This window comes from Staurois parvus, unplaced genomic scaffold (assembly GCF_062004578.1).
Source record: "Staurois parvus isolate SC_StPar_1 unplaced genomic scaffold, SC_StPar_1.0 ptg000251l, whole genome shotgun sequence".
NCBI lineage: Eukaryota > Metazoa > Chordata > Amphibia > Anura > Ranidae > Staurois > Staurois parvus.
The window spans coordinates 149,956-164,628 of NW_028318047.1; the positions used below are offsets into that span (position 1 = coordinate 149,956).

Genomic DNA, 14,673 nt, shown 5'->3' on the forward strand with positions numbered 1-14,673 from the left:
AACATTTTAACTTTTTAAACATTTTAACAAGTCACGTTACATTGTAACATAGGACCCCTTATTTGATAGCAGCTTCACAAGTCTTGCATCCATTGAACTTGTGAGTTTTTGGACAGTTTCTGCTTGAATTTGTTTGCAAGATGTCAGAATAGCCTCCCAGAGCTGCTGTTTGGATGTAAACTGCCTCCCACCCTCATAGATCTTTTGCTTGAGGATGCTCCAAAGGTTCTCTTTTTTTTTTTTTTTTTTTTTTTTAACAACAAAATGTTTTTAATTAGCAATTTGTCTTTGCAAATATGAAACTGCCACAGAAAGAAATTAGAGAGACAACATATTACTACAGTATAACCACTGACATTTCTCATTGTCCATGGGACCATGGAGGAAACTTCTGGGGCTTGTTTCGTATTGAAGTGGGGTAGGGGTCAACGGGATACATGTGTCTTACTTTAAAAGAGAAAATGGGTGGTTATGTTGCTTCGGGAGGGAGGGGAAGAAAAACAAAAAAAAAATTTGGCCGTATAAACACTTCTTATCAGAATAAGCCTCCTGGAAGAAAAAGGGGTTGGAAGGGAGTAGGGCTGGGGGGGAAAGTCCTTTCAAGCATCCAGTTCCCTCTCAAACTCATTTTCTTTCCACTCAGTATCCTGTACACAACTAGGTCTACCAAAAATCACGACGATGGTAACCATCTGGATCACAGTATTTTGTAACCACTACTCTGTTTGCAAATTTGCGTCCTGTGAGTCCTTGCATGGCTTTCTGACAATCATAGACTGAGGTGAATTCCACAAAGATCTTGCCACATCCTGGTACTTCCACACCATCCACAGGCCGTGGTATTTCAATAGATTTAACGATGCCATACTTGCTACACTCATCTCTTACATCTTCGACAATCTCCTCATATTCTTCATCATCCAGTAGTTCTTCAGGCAAAACCATATTCATCAGACACAATACTTCTGTAGGGTGTCCTCCCATTTGCACCTGAGAACTCATGAGTCCAGGTACTTGAAGAGTTACTGGAGTTTGGTTTATCGTGCTCAATGTTGCATTCTTTGCACCAACGCTTGCTCTTTGTACAAGAAGCTTTTTGTCTCCCAGTTGCATTCCATTAAGACCAGCAATAGCCTGATCTGTGACATTGATATCCACATATTCACAGAAAGCATATCCCTTTGAGAGACCTGTAGCACTGTCTTTCACCAAATTAAAGGCTTTCAAAGGTCCAAAAGATGTGAGCAACTCTTTAACCCATAGGCTTAATGACGCCATGGTTACCTGGTCATCATTCAGATAGTTGGGTAAACCTCCAATGAATAGCTTGTGTGCAGAGTCTGGAACAACGGTGGATACCACCCCTGGCACATACACAGATGGATTTTCGGACATGCCAGGCAAGGGTTGGTAATCGTGCGGACGGCGAATCTTTAATGACTGGCCTTGGAAAATTATGCCATCAAATGCCATTGCCTGTGTGGTCTCATCAACAGATCGGAACTCCAAGAATGCAAAGTTTTTGTCTTGGTTGATCTGCACTGCAAGGACAGGGTTTCCAGGTGCTTGTGTTAATCCACCAAGGTGCATTTGAGCATTAAAGAAGTCCATCATTGCTTCCTCTGTTATTCCGAAGGGAATATTTCCAACATAAAGTCGACGGGCCTGTCTGGTCATCTGGCTGCCCACAACAGGCATAGGTGTGGGTGTAACAGCAAGTCCATCAGGTGTCATTGTTGGAAGGAGAGCGGTAGCAGGAATCTGACCAGCAGCTTGCATGGCTTTATACTGGATAGGAGTGATATGTTCAAAACCTGGAGGAGGGACATCCCAATATTTGCAAATCTTCTTTTTCTTTTCATGCCTTGGGGACCGGCTACGCCTCCTCCGATCACTAGAGCCACTGCGCTGTTCTCTTCCTCGTCTATCTCTACTACGACTTTGTCGTTTTCGATCTCTGCTTCTAGAGCGACTGTGACTACGTTTTCGATGACGGTTCCCTTTGTCCCGCTCTTGCTTATTCTCGTTCAGCTGCCGCTCGAACTCATCGAAGTCAGACATGATGAAGGCCGATGCGGTCTCGCGGCCGACGTCTAAAGCGTGGCCCCTTCTCTCCTTCTCTATCTTGAAGAGGAAGACGAGGCAACAGCTCCACACTTACCTAAGGAACTTTGGCTGTTTCCGGAAAAAAAGGGGGTTGGACCTATCTTACACCTTGGTTCCAAAGGTTCTCAATAGGATTGAGGTCAGGGGAGGATGGAGGCCACACCATGACTTTCTCTCCTTTTATCCCCATAACAGCCATTGATGCAGAGGTATTGTTTACAGCATGAGATGGTGCATTGTCATGCATGAAGATGATTTTATTATGGAAATCATAGTTCTTCCTTCTGTACCAGGGAAGAAAGTGGTCAGTCATAAACTCCACATACTTTGCAGAGGTCATCTTTACACCTTCGGGGACCCTAAAGGGGCCGACCAGCTCTGTTCCCATGATTCTGGCCCAAAACATGACTCCAGTACCGCCTTGCTGACGTCGCAGCCTTGTTGGAACAGGGTGGCCGTCCACCTACCATCCACTACTCCATCCATCTGGACCATCCAGGGTTGCACGGCACTCACCAGTGAACAGGACTGTTTGAAAATTAGTCTTCATGTATTTTTCTGCCCAATGCAGCCATTTCTGCTTGTGAGCATTGGTTAGTGGTGGCCAAATAGAAGGTTTATGCACAGTTGCAAGTCTCTGGAGGACTCTACACCTTGATGTCCGTGGGACTCCAGAGGCACCAGCAGCTTCAAATATCTGTTTGCTGCTATGTAATGGTATTTTAGCAGCTGTTCTCTTGATCCGATGCATGGATCTGGCAGAAATCTTCCTCAATGTGCCTTTACCTGCACAAACCCATCTGTGCTCTAAATCAGCCACAAATCTCTTAATAGTGCGATGATCACGCTTACGTTTTCGTGAAATATCTAATGTTTTCATACCTCGTCCAAGGCATTGAACTATTTCACTCTTTTCGGCAGCAGAGAGATCCTTTTTCTTCCCCATATTGCTTGAAAATGGTGCTCTGCTTAATAATGTTGAACACCCTCCTTTAGTAGTTTTTCCTTAAATTGGGCTCACCGGCCAATCTAATTATCACAAGTGTCCGAGATTGTTTTCAGTGATCAAAAGAGCCCAGACACACAATGCCATCCAAGAGTTAAACTGAAAAACAAAATATTTCATCTTTGTGACACTTAAATAGAATTTGCATAATAATTTGGAACGTGGTATAGGGTGAGCATATTGAGGTATTATCATTCATATACAGATTGCCTTCACTGAATGCACCAATTAAGACATTTCTTAGTTTTATGCTTTTTACTGAACAATTAAATCGGTTTACGGAATAGATGGCAACTTAGACTTTTACAAATTACAGTCCAAACAAAACAAGGATTAATTAGGTCTAAAATATGACAGAATTCATCAAGCACGTGGTTATAATCTTATACAGCTGTTTCTTTTTATTGAGTGTTCTGGGAGAGGTCCTGCGGTGCTCCTGTCATACAGAGGTGATTGTACCAATTACCTCCGCTCCTATTTTCTTAACCACAGGCCTGAAATCTAGACCCTTGCTATAAAAGAAACATGCAAACAATTTTCAAGATTTCTGAATAAAAGATAAAATATTAGCAAAACTTTATGCCCACTCTTTGTCGGATTCCACTTGTGTGAACCTTTAGATAAAACCTTGTATCCTTGTGGTTCCTGCCTTCCATGAAAAGGGTTGACTAGGTCTTGACTGCTGTCCACTAATCTCCCACTGCTAAGGTCTTCTCCCTACCGTTCAACAGTTCAGTGTCGGTGTCTTTACTGGCTACTGTAAAGTTCCATCACTGGACTTGTGTGAGGGTGGGACTTAACGTCAGGATGCAGCAGGGCTTGAAGCCAACATGAATGGAGGTTGAGATCCAGTATTAAGCATTAACTTTGAATACAGGGTCTCCCAGGGACACAGAAATTGCTCTGGAGATTATCACAGGTACCCGCAGGTAATTATTATTGACAGATTTACTGTAATTTATACTTAGTGGGTTTTCTGACTTAAGCACAGCTGCAATGTTTCATGGATAGCTTTAGCATTTCACTGACTGATGTAATTAATTGAATAGCGTTTCTCTTTCAAATGTAATGAAAAGGTACATCTTGCTACCTCATGAATACTTGTTGCCCTAGGCCAGAATTTATGTGATCTTTTCCACAAATCTGTGCTTGGCAGGCACTTCTAGCTTCAACACAGCAAAGCAGAAACAATTCAAAGCAGTGCAAAAAAAGTTTTATTTTCACGGTGCTCCCTGCTGACCTGTTGATTAATAATTATCCATTGTACAAAATTCTCTCATACACCCTAAGTCTTTTCACACTACAAATATGTTTTCCTATTTATTTCTGTCTTTTTTTTGGCTCCGTTCCATTTTCTTACAGTAAACGAATCCATGGGATTTAGGAACAGGAGTCATGTTGTCCTTTTGATTCGCAGAGTAAACTGCAGGCCTCATATGCTTGTTACAAGTTAATCCTGTTGTATGCCATCTGTTCAAGAAAGAATGGTCATAATTTTACATGAACAGCTCCAAACTATTAAATATACGTATGTTATAAATTAAAGATCAAAATATTTTACAAACTGCAATTTATAAATTAGTTTATCATTAAAGTGATATTAAACCTTCTTTTTTTTTTTTCTAAAAAAAGGAGGGTCATACTTGCCTAGATAATTGTTCTAGTTCTTTAAAAAATTTGTTTTTCTGACTTTTCTGACTGGTCCAGAAGGTTTCGCCCTCCATCCCATCTGTTTGCAGGTGTCTAATTTATCTAGCCAAGTGCTAAGGATATGTCCATGCAGGAATACTCCCACTTGTGCCATTTGCAGAGCTGCGCACATCCATAGACACAGATAGCATCCGGCAGGTTACACCCCTGTTCCCTGCTCCTCCCTTCTCCCAGCAATTTAAATGATAATCGGAATAACATAACTCTATTGTGCCTGCGTGGATGCCCTATGGACAAATGAAGAAGTTTCCTGCAGCTGAAAATTTATGTAGGGTGCATAAAACATATATACCGGTAAGTTTTGGACAGTTATACTATTCATATTTAAAAATTAAGGTTATTTATAAATTATATTTTTTAAAAGTATAACTAAAGGCAAAACTTTTTTTTTAGTTTTGGATAGAGTTGAGAGGGATTAGAACTCCTCTTTGTATTGCTGTCTGCGCCCCTGTTATGTAAATTAATCTTTTCTGTTTGTCCTGTTTACTTTTATCCTTGTAAGTGAAAACAAAACAAAATCTCAAATTTTGGGTTGTCCCCAGAAAAGTAACAGAGGGGAAATCTTCCAATGGGGACATTAGTTCTGGTGACTTGGGGGTTCCCAAGGAATTCCCTTAATTTGCAAGGATTTTCCCTCACTTCCTGTTTGGCTATGGGACAGGAAGTAAAGGGAAATCTCTGCTATGGGACACAGATGGCGAAAAAAAACTTGTCAGGGGTTATAACCCTCCCTTGCTGTATCAAAAATGAAAAATGTTTTGCCTATATTTCTACTTTAAATAATTGCCTGAAGTAGCACTTTAAATAAGTCTCTTCTAGAACATAGGGAAATTATTTTGCAAATGAAATGAAAGCATTTAAAAACATTTAGTAAAAAATTTACAAAAAGAATAAGTAAAAACAAACATGAAAAAAGGAAGTAGAGCAAGGAAAGGCAGAATTGGTTAAATCAGGATTAGAAAAGAAGTTTGTAAAGCAGTAAGCTGTCATGTATCCCTCTATGGTAACTCTCCTGGAGTGGAGACCTATTATCTGGAGATGCAGTCCAGTGTTGCTGCCAATCGGTATTATCACCACTCGGGACATTTTGCCACTAAAGTCTTCTGGAGCCTTAGAGAACAACTCCACTAAACATGGGAAGAAGGACCCTTCCACTCTGGAGTTAGGAAGTGTCTCACATGACAATTAATTAAGGATTGAGGTGGGTATGTGGGGCTCTAAAGGAGGATTGGGGGAGTAAACCTTGCTGGGAGTGGGGGGGGGGCTAGCCTAAAATAATAAAGTTATATCTGGAGAATAATGGACTGAGCGCCATTGAAAATTTGACAATAAAATGCTGTTGCTTTGATTTATTTTTGCTGCTAGACCCTTGAATGCTTCTATACCTGTTTTGGATTGTGGTTTTATATATGTGTGTGTATATATATATATATATATATATATATATATACACACACAAATTGCTGATCAGTCTGCCCTTTCTCCTCTGACCTCTGACATCAACAAGGCATTTTCTTTCACACAACTACCGCTTAATGGATATTTTTCTCTGTAAAGGCTAGAGATGGCTATGCGTTAAAATCCCAGTAGATCAGCAGTTTTTGTAAATACTAAGACCAGACCGTCTGGCACCAACAACCATGCCACAATCAAAGTTTCTTAAATCCCCTTTCTTCCCCATTCTGATGCTCGGTTTGAACTTCGGCAAGTTATCTTCACCATGTCTAGTTGCTTAAATGCATTGAGTTGCTGCCATGTGATTGGCTGATTAGAAATTTGTGTTACCAAGCAATTGAACAGGTGTACCTGATAAAGTGACCGATGAGTGTGTGTGTATATATGTATATACAGTTGCAAGAAAAAGTATGTGAACCCCTTGGGATTACGTGGAGTTTTGCATGAATTGGGCATAAAATGTGCACTGAACGTCATCTAAGTCACAACAATAGAAGAACACAGTCTGCTGAACATAATACTACACAAACATTAGATGTTGCCATGGTTTAATTGCACATAACATGTAAACATTCACAGTGCAGGGAGGAAAAAGTATGTGAACCTTTGGACTTAATATCTGGTTGACCCTCCTTTAGCAGCAATAACCTCAACCAAACATTTCCTGTAGTTGCAGATCAGACCTGCACAACGATCTGGAGTCATTTTGGACCACTCCTCTTCACAAAACTGTTTCAGTGTAGCAATATTCTTGGGATGTCTGGTGTGAATCGCTCTCTTAAGGTCATGCCACAGCATTTCAATCGGGTTGAGGTCAGGACTCTGACTGGGCCACTCCAGAAGGCGTATTCTGTGCTGTTGCAGCCATTGTTTTGTTGAATTACTTGTATGCTTTGGGTCATTGTCCTGTTGCATCACCCATCCTCTGCGGAGCTTCAGTTGGCAGACAGATGGTCGTACGTTTTCCTGCAAAATGTCTTGATAAACTCTGGAATTCATTTTCCCATCAATGACAACAATCCGTCCAGGGCCTGAGGCAGCAAAGCAGCCCCAAACCATGATGCTTCCTCCGCCATGTTTTACAGTGGGGATGAGGTTTTGATGTTGGTGTTCTGTGCCTTTTTTTCTCCACACACAGTGTTGTGTGTTCTTCCCAAACAACTCAATCTTGGTTTCATCTGTCCACAGTATATTTTGCCAGTAGTGCTGTGGAACATCCAGGTGCTCTTTTGCAAACTTCAAATGTGCTGCAATATTCTTTTTGGACAGCAATGGCTTCCTCCGTGGTGTCCTCCCATGTACTCCATTCTTGTTTAATGTTTTCCTTATTGTAGATGTGTCAACAAAAATGTTAGCATGTGCCAGAGATTTCTGTAGGTCTTTAGCTGACACTCTGGGATTCTTCTTTACCTCATGCAGCATTCTGCGCTGTGCTCTTGCGTCATTTTTACAGGACGACCACGCCTAGGGAGAGAAGCAACCGTGCTAAACTTTCTCCATTTGTAGACAGTCTGTCTTACCGTGGACACATGAACATCAAGGCTTTTGGAGATACTTTTGTAACCCTTTCCAGCTTCATGCAAGTCAACAATTCTTGATTGTAGGTCTTTTGAGAGCTCTTTTCTGCGAGGCATGGTTCACATCAGACAGTGCTTCTTGAAACCAGTAAACCCAAAACAGATGTGTGTTTTTTAAGGGCAGGACAGCTGTCAGCAACACATCCAATATCATCACACTGATTGGAGTCAAGGTTGGCTCACTCCTGGCTCCAATTAGCTCTGGGAGAAGTCATTAAGCTAGGGCCTCACATACTTTTTCCTCCCTGCACTGTGAATGTTTACATGTTATGTGCAATTAAACCATGGCAACATCTAATGTTTGTGTAGTATTATGTTCAGCAGACTGTGTTCTTCTATTGTTGTGACTTAGATGACGTTCAGAGCACATTTTATGCACAATTCATGCAAAACTCCACGTAATCCCAAGGGGTTCACATACTTTTTCTTGCAACTGTATATGTATATATATATATATATATATATATATATATATATAGTATATATTATAGGCATAGTATTCATTGTTTCACAGAGTATATTCACATCAGTCTCTGTTCCCTGAAGGGGGTTCACAATCTAATGGCCAACTGAAATTATCCAAAATGTTTGGATTTAGGCCAGATCTTCTGAAGATCTGGCTACCTAAGCCTTGTCAGTTGGCCTAAGCTTACAGTATATGGAAACTTGTATTGTCTTCACAGATGTCACAAGCCTTTTATATCTCTAGAATATATAATAAATGATAATCAATATTTCTTAGAGGCTAACACTTTTTTGATTACAATTTAATTGTTTTTAGAGCAGACATATTATTATGACACATCATGTATGGTTTTGTCTTAGGCACCAGCCTGGAAGAACTTTTTAATGACTCATGCAGATTGGAATAGTGCAGATTTATAAAGCACTGTAATACTGGTAAAATAAATGAACTGCAGATGGTGTAGAAGTGGGACAGCATGTAAAGAGGTTTACTGCCAAATCACTAAATTCTGGCCACCTGATTTCTGCATATTGCCAGCTGATGACTGATCAAGCATGAAGCTTGTTTGTTTCTTATTTTTAATCACTTTGTTAAAAATTGATTTTTAAAAATTGAAGTGTACACTGATCACAAAATGTTAAAACAAAATGTTACCCATAACAATTTGTTAAGAATAATGGTATTTAGAAAGGAACACACTTTCCACTTTAATAATTATACTACGAAATTAGTGTGTTCTCTCAATTGCCTCCAGCATCGTTTCTGTTTTTTTCTTGCTGGAGGCTGCCATTTTGCTGCAGCTCAGAGCCCCTGAGCAGCAGTAAATCTTTAAGCAGTTCGCAGATCTGTCTCTAGTGGCTCTGATTTTCAGCATAGTGCCAAAAAATATAGAGAAAATGAGCATGTGCGAGCAAGGTGAAACTATATATTACTGGTGTATTACCTATAGGCACATATTGTTAATGTTTTACATTGCTATACCTGCAAAAGGGGCCAGCCTGATGTGATCTAGCAAGATTTCATTTTCTAACAAAAGTTCCACTTTAAAGCTGAACTCCAGGCAAACAGCTAAATACACAAACTAAATGCATATACGAGAATCAGTTTACCTGAAACATTCTTTGTATTTTTGCCTACTCAGTTGTGAGATTTACACAGCTCTGTGTAAGAGTGGAGACCTGAAAGACTAAAACTATTATTTCTGAAAAGGAGAGCTCAGCAATGGCAGCCTCTATGTTCCTCTCATTATAGGTTTATTTCAAAGGGAATCTGTTACAAATGGAAATCTCTTCTGCTCTTGACATTCATGCTGCCATTGTAGAGTAATCAGTAGTTTTAATCCCCTCTGTGTAAATCTGACTCTTTGACAGAAATCTACATGCTGGGAGTGCTTTGTGCCTAGACAGTTCAGATAATGTTCAAGATCACCATCCTTAGACTGAGTTTTGTACAAATGGTTCGTGAAACAAATGATGGCAGTCTATTTTGTTAGCTATTTTAAAACAAACCTGTTATGCTTCCAACTAGCAACTAACCTCAAAAATTTAGACAAGGCACAGCTCTGAGGTCATCAATGCCCTTCATTTTTTAATCTGGAGTTGCAATTGTACGTAAAGGTATTGACACTAGGCAGCTCCTCAGGTGTGAGAGGTCTGTAGAATGACAGGTGTTCTTTAAACTTTGGAATGCATATTGGGGAGCACCTAATACAAAATTTCATATCACTCAGCGGTCTTTTTCAAACATTTATTGGTTAAGAGCATTAAACACAGCCAAAGCATTTCAGTGGAAAGGCTTCCCCCTTCCTCAGGGCTTGATCATTAGAATATGATCAATATAAATGTTATTAGAATCATGATAACATGCAATAGGAGCCGTATGTTAGGGCTTGATATATACTGTCAAATCTTAACAGCACTAAGAACTTCCGGCTGGGTGTTCCTTAAAAGGAATCTGCCAAGAAGAAATTTAGATAAAGAAATGTTTTTTTTTCCAAGTTTGTCAATATTCAGATTTATGATAAAATGTGAAACACATGTATTATGAAGAATGAAACAGGAGATGTTGGAACATGCCTAAGTGGGCAAGAAGAACAACACGTTTCTGGTGAACAAGAGCAAAGTTGGGGATTGTTGTAGGGGGATCTCACAGTTGGAGCATCTAAAACATAAAAGAAACCAGGGATAACTTAGCCCCCCAGTTTTCACCTATGGCTAAAATACTACTACTGGTTGGATTGACCCTTTAAATCTATTATGAAGTGTACGTTAGTGCCTGTGTCAATGTTTTGGGCTTGTGATGGTGAAATATTCCTGAAATCGTAAAGAATTGATTGACAAGTGCATAGGGTACTTCACAAACCTAACACACCAGCATTAAGATCTTTATTTTAAAAAAGTCACAGTTATTTTTAGTCAATGAGATTTGAAAACTAGGGTCCATTCACAGAAGCCCGAATGAGGTCACACTTGCCTAAGGATGCATCTAAAAACCAGGGTGAAAAGTGAGTAATGTGAATAAGAATCAGTGTTTCTTACTGGGGAGGTTGTGGGTCTGCTCAAACCATGTAACTAAAATGAAGTTAGATAGAACCAGATAACAAGACTATTAGATAGGCTTTGTTACACTTATTGGAGAGCATTCTACTTCATGGGAAAACACGCTGACCTCTTAAACAATAATCCTAGGCTTATGTGATCTCTAGTAAAGAGAAGGATCAACCAGTCAACTCTAATCCTGCCCTCTGGAGAGATCACATGACCAATGCCTAGACATTTTTATGTGTTGGAGGGAACCTGAAACAACATTGTCTCATGGGAAAAACTACTACTGTAGATTTAGCCTAGTTACACTTTAAAGGGTTTTTATTGTGCACCTAAAAACATGTCTCAGATGCCTACACGGATACATTGAAAATATTGATTGTCTAAATTGCAGATTTGCTAGTGACCTTTCCTTAGTGTATGATATAAAATGAAAGAATGATTGTGGTTGCAAGCCATTTTGGTATATTTCATATAATTAATATGTCTTTCTGGGTAGCTGAGCATCAAGTGAAATACATTGGTTAAATGACTGCAAATCTCTGGAAAAACTGATTTGTCTCCATTGTTGTGGAAATGTTACACCAGCTTAGCTTATTTGCAGTACGATTTGCATTTTTTGTAATCAGGACTCAGCAAAGCTTGTGGCTCATTCCTTCTCCAGTGTTCCATTACGTGTTGCTTGAGTAAAAAAAAATTAGGTGCACGTCTGTACTTTTCAATAATTATTTTAAGCTTAAATAAGGATATTTCTAAGACAAACAGAAGTTGCATATTGTAAAAGTATAACTAAAAGGCAAAACTTTTTCTTTCATATTTGGATAGAGTGGTGAGGGGGTAGAACTAGTGTCATGTTTGTATTGCTCAAAGAAAGATGGTCCTGGAACTACACTGCACCTGAGCAACACAAACAAAAACACTATTTAATTTATTTTTAATATTCAAAGCAAATTTCTGACCATGGTCATCCTGAGTAAAGGCAGATTATTCTATTAGCATTTACTTTCTGGAATCCATCTGCCCTTAGTTCAGGCATGCATCCAGGAGGGTGTGCTTAGCTGAGAAAAACCACCTTTGCCTCCTGAAGACTCCTAAAATGTATGATGTCATTTGCCTAGGCGTAAAAAAACAGGAAGTATTTGAAGTAATGTAAAATAAAAAGGTTTAAAAGCAGTAAATATGATATACTGTCCTATCTACTGTATTTACTAATGCTAACAGAATAAGTATTGAAAGTGTTAACCATTAGCCGCCCGGCCAATGGCCGTTTGGTGGCTGGAAAAATCCTTCAGCATTCCGGGTGGATGCCATATGGCGTCCTCCCGGGCATGCGCAGTTTGCGCGCCTGCAGAGCCACGCAGAGGCGTGATCTGTCACCGGCCGTGTACCTCGGACATGGCCGATGACAGATCTGAGTACCGACCCCGTTGCCGAATACCATGTGACCTGCTGTGACCAATCACAGCAGGTCACATGACAGTTATATACAATGGAGGACTTCATTCATGCCATCCATTGTAAACTAGTGTCTAGCTGTGAATGGTCACAGCGATCACATGCACAAGCTGGGCCAATCACAGCCCAGCTGTGTCATGTGATTATCCGTGGCCAAATCACAGCTAAGCACAAAAAAAAGAAAAAAAAACCCTGAATGAATCGATGTCATTCAGGTAAATGCTTGCTTATAGCAAAGTAATTCTTTGCTATAAGCAAATTGTGTAAAAAAAAAATACTGATCACTTCCCCACAGTAGTACAATGTACATTGTACTACTTTGGTCATAGTGAAATATGAAAAAAAAAATCTTAAAAAACTGAAAAAAAGTAATAAAAAATTAAAAATAATAAAAAAGATTTTAAAAAAATGAAAAAAAATTGTATTTTTTTTTCATACTGTCACCAGTCAGTGTCCCTGATCACTCCAATGCCAGTTATATGATGACGCTGTACTGCACTGGTAACAGTATGTAAAAAAAAACAATTTTTTTAATTTTTTCATTTTCCGAAAAATTATGACGAAAAAAATACAACTTCAAAAAATTTGCCAGCGCTTTATGAAGTATTTCAGACTGTCTACTTTGCAAAAAGGGGTCATTTGGGGGATATCTGTACTGTTCTGACTTTCTTGGACCTCAAGAAATTAGATTGGCCGTCAATACTTCATGATTGATCAATTTTCAGATATATCCCATAGTTTGTGAACTCCATAACTTTCCTGCAAACTAAAAAATAAATGCTAATTTGGGTTATTTTCACCAAAGACATGTAGTAGAATACATTTTGGCCTAAATTTATGAAGAACAATTATATATTTGCAAACTTTTATAACAGAAACAAAGAAAAACGTGTTTGGTCTTTTTTTGTTAATTTTGCAAAAAATAAAAACCCCATTGGTGATTAAATACCACCAAAAGAAAGCTCAAGTTGTGTGAAGAAAATGATAAAATTTTAGTTTGGGTACAATGTCGTATGACCGCGCAATTGTCATTCAAAGTGTGAGAGCGCTGAAACCTGAAAAATGGCCTGGGCAGGAAGGGGGTAAAAGTGCCCGGTATTGAAATGGGTAATTGAGAGAATGAAGTTTCGCTTTACCCTGTAATGAGGAATCATCAGGTATGACTAATAAACAAAAACTGTATAAAGTTTAAAGTGTATAATCCCACCCCGCAGGCCAGAGTACTTGGTGTCATTCTGGACTCCAACCTATCCTTCCAGCCCCAAGTCCAATCTTTAACAAGCTCATGCAGACTCCACCTCCGCAACATCACCAAAATCCGCACGTTCCTAACCCCAGAAACCACTAAACAGCTCTTCCACTCCCTCATCATATCACGACTCGATTACTGCAACTTCCTCCTTACTGGCCTGCCTCGCCGCTGGCTATCCCCGCTTCATTCGATCCAGAATACGGCAGCCAAACTCATTCACCTTTCCAACCGCTCCATCTCCGCCACCCCCCTCTGCCAATCCCTCCACTGACTTCCGATTTCGCAACGGATCAAATTCAAAATCCTAACACTGACGTACAAAGCTGTCCACCACACTTCCCCGAACTACATCACTGACCTAATATCCAAGTACCACCCAACACGCACACTCCGCTCCTCACAAGACCTCCTTCTCTCTAGTTCCCTGGTCTCCTCCTCCCATGCCCGCCTCCAGGACTTCTCCAGGGTGTCACCCATCCTCTGGAACTCCCTGCCCCAACCCATCAGATTATCACCTACAGTTGTGTCCAAAATTATTCAACCCCCACTGAAATTGAGTGTTTTGGCCAGTTTGACATTGCTTTTGATCATTCAGTCATCTTGCTTACATTTACATTAAAGAGGCACTTGTAGGTCAGACAAATATAACATAACAGTTATAATGAAATAACCACAAATGTCTTTTCTGTGCTCACAGCATTATCAGTTTTATTCAACCCCCAAGTGACATTCAATCTTAGTACTTAGTACAGCATCCTTTTACAGTTATAACAGCTTTTAAACGTGAAGCATAGCTTGACACAAGTGTCTTGCAGCGATCTACGGGTATCTTCGCCCATTCTTCATGGGCAAAGGCCTCCAGTTCAGTCACATTCTTAGGCTTGCGCACTGCAACTGCTTTCTTTAAGTCCCACCAGAGGTTCTCAATCGGATTTAAGTCTGGTGACTGCGATGGCCACTCCAAAATGTTCCAGCCTTTCCTCTGCAACCATGCTCTAGTGGACTTGGAGGTATGCTTGGGATCATTGTCCTGTTGAAAGGTCCAACGTCTCCCAAGCCTCAGGTGTGTGACGGACTGCATCACGTTTCCATCCAATATCTCC

General features: G+C 40.0%; 1 pseudogene; it reads right to left on the minus strand.

Moving 5' to 3' along the window:
* Positions 1–232: 232 nt before the first annotated feature.
* LOC149459613 (splicing factor U2AF 65 kDa subunit pseudogene) lies at positions 233–2,175 on the minus strand (annotated as a pseudogene).
* Positions 2,176–14,673: the final 12,498 nt, after the last annotated feature.